This window comes from Sorex fumeus, unplaced genomic scaffold (genome assembly GCF_029834395.1).
Source record: "Sorex fumeus unplaced genomic scaffold, SorFum_2.1 ptg000006l, whole genome shotgun sequence".
Classification (NCBI taxonomy): Eukaryota; Metazoa; Chordata; class Mammalia; order Eulipotyphla; family Soricidae; genus Sorex; species Sorex fumeus.
Genome location: NW_026606063.1, coordinates 27,925,073 through 27,937,818, shown reverse-complemented (window position 1 = coordinate 27,937,818; position 12,746 = coordinate 27,925,073).

Here is a 12,746-nt window from a genome sequence, read left to right as displayed (position 1 = left end):
CAGCTGAAGGAGTTCTGCAGATGGACACCCTCCCAAACCCCTTCCCCTTCCCTAGATCCTCCTCAAGTTCCCTAAGACAGTGCCCCCTTCTTTACTCTCAATCACTTCTTCCTGCAGGTCAAGGTAGTAAAGACCTAGGGACATACTCCTGGAAGGCAGGGCCTGCCACATTTACTCCAAGGAGCAAGTAAGAACTGGAAGTCTCGGGGAGGAGAAATTGGCCTGGAATTTAGCCTGAGGAGCCAAATTCCCTGGATAGTCAAAATCTGTTTTGAGAGAAAACTGTTATCTCACTTACCAGCTCTTTGCTTGTGGGCTACTTACTAAACTTCTTAATGCCTTAGTCACCCCAGCTGCAGAGAGAAGATATAAAGGACTTCCTCTAAGGGTTCTTGCAAGAGTTAAATGAGATAATGCAGGTAAATGAAGTCACCTGTGCCTGAGGCAAAGCAAGCAGCAGTACCTGCTAGCTAGCATTACCTCTGCAAGGAGGCTATAAAACACAAAAGACTGGGAGACTTAACTGCATGTTACCTTTGCAGCCTCTCCATCCACATGTGCACAGAAACCAAGCACTCACTCTGGGAAAATTCACTTTTCTAAAACAAAGTTCGCCTGCAAACTCCTAGGAGGAAGTCGATTTAGACAAGTATTTATTCCTTTCCGGCAGACCTGGGTTCCGTTCCTCCATCCCTCTCGGAGAGCCTAGCAAGCTACCAAGAATATCCTGCCCGCATGGCGGAGACTGGCAAGCTCCCCATGGCATATTTGACATGCCAAAAACAGCAACAACACGTCTCACAATGACTTTACTGGTGCCCGCTCGAACAAATCGATGAACAACAGGACAGTGCTAGAGTGTAACTTATGCAGCAGAGACAAGTTAACTGTGTCTAATGGCCCTTTGATGCCATGTGGATTGGGGAAAGCTTTAGGACTTTGGTGATGGGAATAGAGTGTTTGGGGACAGTAGCTGAGTGGAATTCAGCATTTGCTGGTAAGGGCCTGAGCTCTCCATTTTTCAGAAAGAGGGGAGTAGAGTTGAGGACCAGAGGAGAGGAGTGTCCTGCCTGAAAAGCAGGCCAGTTGGACCTGGAACTGTGAGCAAAAGTGGACAGGTCTGAGCATGTACCTCCTGGAACTACTCGCCAGGCAGGGACAAGGCAACCTCCAGCTGAAGGAGTTGCTGGTGGAAGCGTAGACCCTGGGCCCAGGCCGGCTCTGGGGGGCCTCCAGCCAGATGGAGTCAGGCGCTGTGAGAGCAAGGTCAGAGTCAAGGAGGGCTAGAGGCCCTCTATTCACAGGGCAAAGAGGGGGCCCTTCCTGTGGGCAGGGAGAGTCCCGCAGCCACAGACGGCACAGACCTTAATGTGGGTATCAGAGGGGGTTGGACCAGCAGAGCCAAGCTATGGATATAGGTCACATCAGGAGGCCATTTGGGTTAGAGGACATAAATGATCTATATTTGAGGTTTCAGAAATTCTTTTTTCTGGGAGCCGGAGAGATAGTTGAGTGAATAGGGCAATTTGCCTTGCATATAGCTACCCCAGGTTCAATTCCTGGTACCCCACATGGTCCCCCAAGCCCTGCCAAGAGTGATCCTGAGTGCCGAGTCAGAAGTGAACCCTGAGCACCACCAGCTGTGGCCCCAAAACCATAAAAATGAAAAACAAATTCTTTTGATCTACCTATTTTTTTTTTTCTCGCAGAGAAATGGAATTCTGAAAGAATCCCTCAGCGTATAGTTGAAAATCATCGTGACGAGAAAGGTGAGAGGCCGAGACAGCTTTCAGCCGACTTAAACTCACTGGAGAAGGTGGGAGAAAGCAAAGCAGGCAGATCAGAACATTTAGAGAAGACGGGGTTGAAGACAGAGAGCTCTGACTCTCCCTGGGGTGCCTTCGCATCCCCCAGAGCAGCAGCAGGCGCTGTGAAGTGAATGAGCCCCTGACAGGCCCCTCAACCCTAAAGACAGTCAAAACTCCCAAGGGGACGTGAGTGAGCAATTCTCCACTTTCTTCTCCTATTTCCATGTGTTTTCTTTTTCTTTCATTTTAGTCTATTTCTTTATGTGCCTCAAAGTATTGTACTCAACTATGGTCAGAAACCCAAAGAAATAAGAAATAATTCTGCCAATGAACAGCAGACTGGTTTGGTTTGGTTTGGTTTGGTTCTTGACACAGTAAAGTCTATAATAAAAGCAGGATAGCGCAGGCGGTAGGGCGTTTGCCTTGCACGTGGCTGACCTGGCCGACCTAGGTTTGATTCCTCCACCCCTCTCAGAGAGACCGGCAAGCTACCGAGAGTATCTTGTCCACATGGCAAAGCCTGGCAAGCTACCTGTGACGTATTCGATATGCCAAACACAATAACAAGTCTCACAACAGAGACGTTACTGGGCCCGCTTGAGCAAATCAATGAACATCGGGAGGACAGTGACAGTGACAGTGACAGTGACTCTGGGGACTAGAAGACAGAGCCCGTGGAGGCCAGTAGCCGGGTGAAGGAAGCTGCACTCTGGAGAAGGAGATAGCGTTGAACACCACAGACGAATCAATGACATTTTAATGAAAATAGGGGCTCAGCCCAGTCCCCAACAGCCTATGGTTGGTTCCCACAAATACCACCAAGAGTGACAACTGAGCACAGGGATGGAAGTAGCCCCTGGAAACCACTGAATGTGGTCCAGAAACAAAGCATAAGAAAAGAACAGCCCTCCAAAAAGGAAAGAATAAAATGCAACCTAGATCCCCAAGTCAATACAAATTAAACAACTGTTATTCATTCTGTTCCATTTTACTGAAAACAGAAAAGAAAACAGCTGAATCTTTAAATATTAAATATAAAATACTATCCCCAGGCAGGGAAGGGTAGTCAAGAGGCCCTGCATGCTGGAGTCTTAGGGCCAACTGCCGGTGAGGATCCAGAGCTACCAGGAGTGGCCCAAAAGTCAAACATAAAAAAAACTATAGATCTGGAGCAATAGTACAGAGCATGGGGTGCTTGCCTTGCATGCACCAATGGATCCCCAATACCACATATGCCCCTCTCAGCCCTCTAGGGGTGATCCCTGAGCACAGTATCAGGAGTAATCCCTGCATATCACTGGGTGTGACCTAAAAACCAAAAAATAAATAATAATGCATGTAGGATAACGTTGGTTTGCCCTTCATTCCTGGCCGCTGGAAGCTTGTGTTTGTTGATTGCCCCCCAACCTGTCAATTACCTTTGTCTCCTGATCAGACTCTGACTTGTAAATACTGGCTTTCTCTTCTTTTTTTTTCCCCCCTTTATTTTATTTTATTTTATTTTATTTTACAGTTGTAGATTTACAATTTTTTGTGCTTTGGTTTCAATTATACAATGATCAGATACCCATCCCTCCACCAGTGCCCATTTTCCACCACCATGGATAATATCCCTCCCACCCCCATCCTCCCATCCCCCCTGTCTCTGTGGCAGGGCAATCCCCTGTGTTCTCTCTCTCCTTTTGGGTGTTGTGGTCTGCAAAAGAGGCATTGAGTGGCAAACATGTTCAGTCCATAGTCTACTGGCTTTCTCTTCTTAATGTCTTTGCATGATTAGTTATTTCAGAGCAATTGCTTTTTGTATGGACATAGTAATAGACACTTTTAGGTTTATAGGGTGACTCTCCTGGGGACATCTCACTACAGACTCAGACTACAGTGCTCAGGTCGGATCAATCATTCCTAACCCCAGCAGTAACTACTAGTAACCCCAAATCTGGTAATTACTTTTGTATCATGGCAGAATTTGTCCATGACCAAGCTCTTAACTTATAGTTAAGCATTAGGGCACTTTGGCTAGGTCCATTTCGATGCCAGGGTAGCTAGATCACCGCTTGCCCTAGGTCCAGCCAGTCCCTCATTGGGACCCTGCTTTTGGGAACCTAAGAAGTAAGGGCAACTGAGGCTTAAGTTGAGAGAGCAGATGTTCAGGAGGTAATATTATCTGGAGTCAATCAACTCCCAAGTCACAGGCTTGCCTTTTTAACTGTCTTCCTGTATCCATACAAAAAGCAATTGCTCTGAAATAACTAACCATGCAAAGGACAGTAAGAAGAAGAGAAAGACAATACTTACAAGTCAGAGTCTGATCAGGAGACAAAGATAATTGACAGGTTGGGAGGCAATCAACAAACACAAACTCCCAGTGGCCAAGAAGGAAGGGCAAACCAACATTATCCTAAAAATGCAGTGAGACGTTTCTCAGTTGACAAAGCATTTCTGCAGCAATTCCAGTGTTTAGCTGGAACATGCCATCTTTAAAAGGACATCAACTGTCTCATGTCTCCAAGCCCCCAAATTAAGGTGAGAAACATGTTTAAAGTCAAATCCCAGAACTACCTGTGAGTCTGTGACTGGGGCCCCCACCCCCACCTGAGGTTTTCAACCCCACTTCGTGGCCAACAGATGTTCCCCAGTAAGCTACAGAAGGAGAAATAATCGCCTTCTCCAGATGGAATCTGGGTGACCATGAGCTTCTACAAGCATGGCTCTGGCATGCAGGTACCAGGACTTTTTTCCGAACTGCAATGGGGCCGCCCTGGCTCTCAGGCAACCTCTGATTCCGGAAGTCACGCCCACAACCCGCCCCTAGCACCATCTTACAGCACATAACAGTGAAGAAAAAAAACCAGCTGGAGGGCCCCACAGCTCCTGGAGAATTCTCCAGGCCCCATCTAGAGCCAATATCACCAGGAGGTCCCAGATGGGTTAGGTGCTGTCGCCCCACCTTCTCCAGATGGAATCCCAGTGACCATGAGCTTCTACAAGCATGGTTCTGGCATGCGGGTACCAGGACTATTTTCCGAATCAGACATTTCCTGATTTGCAAAGTGATCAATGAAAAGTAAATGATCTAGCATTTGTCCCTGAAAATCAGGCTTGAGTGGTGGTGGGAAAATCTGAGCAAAAGATATATATCACTGTCCTCCCGTTGTTCATCAATTTGCTCAAGCGGGCCCAGCAACGTCTCCACTGGAGACTTTGTTGTTACTGTGTTTGGCATATTGAATACATCATGGGTAGCTTGCCAGGCTTTGTTGTGCGGGCGAGATACTCTCAGTAGCTTGCCGGGCTCTCCGAGAGGGGTGGAGGAATCGAACTCGGGTCGGCCATGTTGGCTGTGTGCAAGGCAAACGCCCTACCACTGTGCTATCGCTCCAGCCCAACCAAAATACATCTGGACTGTGTATTTAACTATGGTGCTATGCCACCCCGGGAGGGGAAGGGTGTCTGTCCCTCCGCCTGTCCCCCTTTGTGGCAGCGACATGGTGGCCTGCATCTTTTTGAGCCTAATGAACAGCCAGGTATAAGACTGCATTGATGAGGCACGTGGGGCTTCATGGAATGGGGGTGGAATCGGCCCTGCTCCCCGCCATGACAATGGTCCAGGTTGCCACCCTCAAATGCCTCCTCCGGCTTCTGACCGACCATGATCCCGGAGGCACACATACCAATCTCAGAACCCAGGGGCTTCTGGCAGTAATTCCTCTAGATTTATTACTAAAATATCAGAAATCCAAATTCGCATGACCGCTATTGTGGCCACACGACATCATATGCTCTTCATAATCAGCAATAGAAAACAAATTTTCTAATGATGTCTTTGTGGCAGGTCTGAATGTCTGGGGACATTCCAAATAATAATGTTGGGTCTTTTGTTGTAATATTGAATGTGATCAACATAGAGAGAGAGAGTAAAGTGGAAATCTGCCACACAGGCGGGGGATGGGTGGGAGGGGGGTATACTGGGGTTCTTGGTGGTGGAAAATGTACACTGGTGAAGGGACCGGTGTTTGATCATGGTATGACTGACCAAGACTTGAACTGAAAGGCTTTGTGACTGTTCTCATGGTGATTCAATAAATAAATAAATAAATAAATAAATAAATAAAAAGGAGAAGTAATGAGAGGAGAAATTTGGGGAGCAGCAGTGTACCCTTCAACATCTGTTTCCCGTATTTCTTTAGGAAGATGAGCAGGCACTTAGCTCTCTGCAGAGGGCAGACATCTCGGTTGAAGTAGCACTGAGCAGTCAAGACCCCCACCACCCGTGAACCTGCCCCTGGTGGGGTGACTCTGAGGTGGCACTAATGCAGTTGCCTCCTCACCTGGGCTTTGTGGTTGATGCCTTTGAAAGACAGTCTCTCTCCTCCTAAGGTGGGGAGAGCCAACGAATGCTTGCAAAGGCTTCATCAGTCCTTGCCAAAAGGGGCTCAGCCAACTCTAATTACCCAAGGTGGGAGCCACCACTTCTACCTCTCCCGTCCCCTTCAACTCCACCCTTCGAGATGATAAGTGAGATGATTTTGCAGCTGCAGGACCTGCTGTGGCCCATTAACATCTGGCTGGTCTGGTTGCTTATCTATGGCTCCCAGTGACTGCCCAGAACGCAAATCTCTGCAGGGAGATGCTATCTCACCTGTGGAGTTGGTGTTGCTGGCTCTGAACCCCACCCCTGGGCCCATCCAGTGAGGAGGCAGCTGCCTAGGGGGTCTAATTGAGCAAAGGCCTCGCACAGTGGACAACTCCCACATCTCAGAAGAACACTGGAAAGTCTTCCATTTGAAAATTTCACTCATTTGGGGCTAGAGCAATAGCACTGTGGGTAGGGTGTTTGCCTTGCTCGCGGCCAACCCGGGTTCGATTTCCAGCATCCCATATGGTCTCCTGAGCACCGCCAGGGGTAATTCCTAAGTGCAGAGCCAGGAGTAACCCCTGTGCATCGCCAGGTGTGACCCAAAAAGCAAAAAAAAAAAAAAAATCACTCATTTTTGGGATATAAAAAACATGGTATGAGACTAATACACAAGGACAGTAGAAACAAGGGCCAGGGGAACTAGTCCACAGTTGGAAGCTTGCCACAAGTAGGGGCAGGAGGTGCGAGTTGGGAGGGCAGTTAGGATAGAGAAGGAACCACTGTGGCAATGATAGTTGGAAATGATCACTCTGGACAAGAACTGAGTGCTGAAAGTAGATAAAGGAATATACGTGATAACCTTTCAGTAGCAGTATTGCAAACTAATGCCCAGAAGGGGAGAGAGAGAAAGGGGGAAGGAGAGAGAGAGAGAGAGAGAGAGAGAGAGAGAGAGAGACTAGACTAGAGACATTGGTGGTGGGAAAGGACCACTGGGGATGGGATGGGTACCGAAACATGTTATGACTGAAATCCAATTGTGAACAATTTTTTAACAGTCTATCTCACGATCATGATCACGATCATCCTGTTGTTCGTCGATTGCCTCGAGCAGGCACCAGTAACGTCTCCTTCATCCTAGCCCTCAGATTTTAAAAAAGTGCCATATTCAAGGCTCTTTCAGGGTTAAGAGAATGAGACCCATCATTGTTACTGGTATTTGGCATATTGGGTACACCATAGGGAGTTTGCCAGACTCTGCCGTGTGGGCAGGTTACATTTGGAAGCCTGCCAGGTTGTCCAAAGTAAGAATAAGATAATAAGAAGTCACGTGGCCATGAATGAGGTCCATCTCAGGGTGATTCAATTAAAAAAAATGTTTTTCACTCCTGGGGCAGGATGTGACATCTCAAAAGGCTGGAGCATATATTCTGCCTGCTGGAGGCCCAGGCTCCTTCTCTCACACTACGTTCTTCCCCCAGCCCCCCCGCCACACACACACACACACACACACACACACACACACACACACACATACACCAAATATCATAGGAGCAATTTCCTGAGCACTGAGCTGGGAGTGGCCTCTGAATAAAGCCAGGTGTGACCCCCCCCAAAAAAAATCACACACACACACACACACACACACACACACACAGAATATTTCTTTGGGCCTTCTGAGTTTCTCCTTTTCCTTTTTTAACTTTTCTACGGAGCCACATCGTCCCCCGAGGCTCCAGGAGTCCCAGACAGTGGAGCAGAACCACATCCCATTAGTGTTGGATAGCCCTGGGGTTGCACTCATGCCTTCATGCTTCGTGGCAGGAGTCTAGGACTCCTGAACCATGCTTCGGGGCAGGAGCCTATGACTCTCAGACCCCTTGGTTGTTTTTTTTTCTAAGCGTGCAGGATTCTGTAATGAAAGAGAACAAGGCACGGAGTGGGGCCGCTTCGGTGTGCCATTAGCGCTACCTTTTCTTGTCTGGTGACCTGAGATAAACTCACATTCTTTCTCATTTTTTAGATTTTTCATCTAAAATGGCACTGTTAATGCCCGTCTCTAAGGACTGTTGTAGGGATCAGGCAAGATAATGGATGGAAAAGCCAAGCATTTCAAAAATGTAAGAACTTTCATTACTAAAATGCTAGTCATCCCAGGCCAGCTAATCCCTAGGAGGGATTAGTCCTCAGCTTCCCGGGCCTCAGGCAGGCTCCTGGGGTGGGCAGAGCTGAAAGACCAGAGGGTCACAGTGGGGAGAAAGACTTTGGGACGGGTAGAGGAGGGAAGGACCCCCTGTTGCTGGTAGGGCTAACAGGTCAGGATGAATGGGACTTAAGATCTTCTGGTTTCTCCAGATAACAGGGAGTACCTGGATCTCAGGATGCTCCTGGACTGGCCAGCTCAGCCTCCACAGCCTGTTTTGGATGCGAAGGATGTAAAGACTGGGGGGGTGATTGCTCCAAATGATGTAGGCAGGTAGATAGGGAAAGGCCCTTGGCAATGAAACTTGGATTAACAAAGTTTCATGGAAGAACTCTAGGAAAGACCCACCTTGTGGATACAGAAAACAAAGACCTGATAAGACCATCAGCAGACCCTGAGGATATAGGCCCCCTCCCCATGAAGTTCCTCAAACCCTTGACCTCCCTTTTAATCCAATTAACTTTAGTGATTCAGCCCAAAGAAGAGCATCCCCATTCCCAACCTACCTCCCTGGTAACCTCCTTAGCAAGCGGACTTTTACCTAGGAAGCAGCCCCAAGAGAGGGAAGGTTGGAGAAATCCTATAAAGGCCACCTTGAACAAAGGAAGGGCGCTCATAGGCCGCCTGAGCTCATGTGCTGCTTGCGGCCACGGGGCCAAGCACATGTGGGCTGAGCACATGTGTCGCCCACATCTCCCCTCTTGAGATGTGTATTTTCATGCTTTTCTGTCTAATGCTAGGATATGTGTAGGGGCACTCTCCACCCTTGGAGAAACCCGTGTTCTCTCTTGAGTACATTACACTCTCTCTCTCTCATTCTCTCCTCTCCACACCTTAAAAATCCTCTGAATAAAATCTATTTATTTCACTGCTCATCTACTCCTGAAATTCCTTTCTGCGAGGTGAGACAAGAACCCAGTAACCCTGGGTCCCAGGTGGTAGGGGCAGTTGGGGAGAAAGTGACCGTCTTTCTCCTCCCCGCTTCACATAAGTCACCCATGGGGCCCACCGACATCACAAATGTCATAGAGAAAAAGCACTGCGTGTGTCTGGCTCCATAAGACATCTCAGTAAGGTAATCTGGACAGGGTGGGGGAGGGGGAACAAAACCCTCCCAGTTTTGGCACGAGCAGCCCACATGTGTCAGAGCTGAGTAATTGCTCTCTTTGTCAGAATTTCCTGGACCACCTTCTCCCCTATTTGTGGCTGAAAGAACCGGCCTTGCATCTGGGAGCCCGCTTGCCAAACATTATTGGGTCCTTAGAGATGAAAGGCTGCATGTAAGCTATTTTCCATAAACATGTTGGCACACGCATTAATTATTACAAGGGAGAAAACATGTCCATATGCTTCATCTGGGAGGAGGATGTCGTAGGAGAGGTAAGGAGAAAGGATACAGCTGGTGATGGACTCACAATAATTCATTCTTATCAGTATCCAGTATGAGCATTCGACATTAAAAGTCCCACTGAGGGCCACAGGAACCAGGAGTAAGCCCTGAGCACAGCTGAGTGTGGCCCAAAAATAAATAAATGAATAAGAAATAAAATTCCACTGAGGAGCTGGAGAGATAGTATAGCAGGTAGGATGCACGTAACCAATGTAAGTTCAATCCCTGGCACCCTGTATGGGCCTCTGGGCTCCCCCAAGGATGATCCCTGAGCACAGAGCGAGAACTAAGCCTTGATTACCACCAAGTGTGGCCCCCAAATAAGCAAGAATAAAATTTAAATAAATAAATAAATAAACAGAACACTGAATTCCTCCGTGCAGTCCTGTAAGGCAGCATCCAGAACAGGAAGAACTTGCTTTTAAAAGCCAGACACCCAGGGGCCCGGCTCCCTTCCTGGCCTTGACTGCATGAAGCAGACCTGTTGTTGACTATATAAAACAGGCCTATTGTTTGCTTCTATCTGCTCCGCTGTGAACTGGAAGTGGAAGGAACAATGGCCTCAGTGCATGTGGACAAAAAAAAAACCCTGGCAGGCACAGCAGGAAAGTGGTCAGTGATGGATCTCCTGGGGGCTGGATCCATAGTACAGTGGGTAAGGCATTTGCCTTGCATGCCACCAACCCAGGTTCGATCCCTGGCATCCCATATAGTCCCCTGAGCACGAGCAGGAGTAATTCCTGAGTGCAGAGCCAGAGGTGAGCCCTGAGCATCATCAGGTGTGGCCCCAAAACCAAAAACAAACAATTAAAAAAGTGATTTTCAAGGACAAAACAACAAAAATGGTGGCTCTCCTGACACTCTACAGATGAGGACAGAGAAGCACCAAGGGGCCCAGAAGCTGCCAATATCACATTGCTGGAAAGCTAAGCACTGTCTCTGTCCCTGAAGCAGGTGGGGACTCTGCACGCACGAGGTAGCCACCACCTGGGGCAGGGTCGCAGCGTAATCTCTTGACGTGATTTCTGTATCCTGGGCCCTTCTCCCGTCTCCCTGACTCAGCCACACATGTGTGGAGTAAAGGGAAGAAAGCAGGGAACCCGAGAATATGCGCAATGACAGGAACAGTGGCGCTAATGGCTGCACCTGATTGCCTGAGCCTCTCCTGTGTTCTAAGAACCTGGGGCTCCTCCTGCCTCGGGAAAAGGAATCAGTAAATTTCCAGTTTGCCTGCCTACTAAAGAGAAAGGGGTGCAGCTGCAGAGGGAACAGGAAGTACCCCCAGAAGCAATGGCACAAACCTAGGACCTATCAGGAAACCCTGTGGGGGGAAAAATACTCAGACGATCAATTCGGGTCAAGGGCAAGAACACGCTTTGAAAATGAAAAAAAAAAGAAGAAGAAAAGAAAATTAAAAAAGAAAAGAAAGAAAGATAAAAGGAAGAAAAACATGCTAAAGTCCATAAAAAATGAAAGAGATCATTGTTTATATCAGAGTCAGAATCCTGGAAGAATAGTGGGGAATTTTGTTTGGGCTTCCCAGGTTGTAGTGAAGGTGCAGAGGTAGAGGTGCAGAGGAGGGGGGCAGGATGGAATTTAGTTAATGATTTACACTAAGGTTGTGGATTAGAATAAGCTGGACCAGTCCCCTCGCTCTCTCCCTCCACCCACCCCCAGCTGTTTCCCAGACAGTCTCCAGCCCCTGCGAAGCAGCAGCTGGCCCACGAGCCCAAAAGAACGCAGACAAATCTGATCACACCACCTCCAGCTGACTGAAAGACAGATACGCCTGACATTCTGCCTCAGGGGCTGTTCGGTGCTTCCTAGGAGCCTCCCTCTGTTTGCTGAAATGCAAGGCCCTCCTCCAGCCGGCTTTCATAAGAATGTTCCAGCACCCGGCCCAAACCCCACTGACCAACCCGGCTGGCCTGGCACCGGGTGTGGTCCCTGTAATTACAGACTAGAATGCACCTGGCGCAGGGCTGCTGGGGGGCCTGGGCTGCCAGGGTGGAGCTGCATGGGAAGACCATACCTGATTCAAGGTGGCCCATTAATGAGCTGTTGACTGGCTCCCCTCCAGAAGGAGCTCGGTCTGGGCCTCTGGGCCAAACAGCAGCTCCAGCCCCGTGACATGGCTCAACTCTCAGAGGCCTTGGCCCCGGCCTGCAGGGAGCAGTCACACGGCTCCCAACAACTGCTGCAGGGCCCTGGAAGGTGGCTAATTAGGGGCTCGCCAGGCCAACCAACTGCAACCCGAGATCAGGAGCTGGCAGCCGCTTCCCCTTCCCAGTCTCCCCCGGGAAGGCCTCCGCTGCCACCCCCCCACAACCCCAGAGGGCTCTCACTTCCTACATCGGCATAAACAAGAATCTGTTCCATCCCAGGGGCAGTGATGACAAGAGGTGGTCCTCCATGCCCTGTGCCATGCCTGATAGTGGGATCCGAAATGACCCATAGTCCCCTGAGGTCTGGGAGTTAGGTCATGAGCAGGGAGGGGGCAGGAAACACAGGCTGCCATGGCAACCAGCAAAGATATGTTCTCTGGCTGCTCCAGGAGGCCTTCCTGGGGGAAGTCATTCTTGAACTGGGCCTAGAAGGGCTGGAAAATCGGACATAGAATAAGACCTTTTTATCCCCTGAGAAGATGATGGTTTAGTGTGTCAACTTGATGGGCCAAAGAGAAGAGTCCAGATAGTTGGCACATGAGACTGGGCTACTCTAGGAGGGGGTCAGCGTCTGAAGGGGAGGACGTAAAGATTTCTCCTGCCCATTCAGGGAGCAGCCACTAGGCCACAAGGGCCAGAAAAAGGAAAAAGAAGGAGCAAGGAAGAGTGTGCCCTCTCTCTGCCTAAACCTAAACAATTCTTCCGTGTTTAGACAGTGCCCCTGGCTCTCAGGCCTTTGACCCTAGACTGAACTATAGCTCTGGCTTTCCTGGTTCTTCAGCTAGCCTAGGGAAGATCTGGTTCCTTCTCTGTTCTCCATAATTGT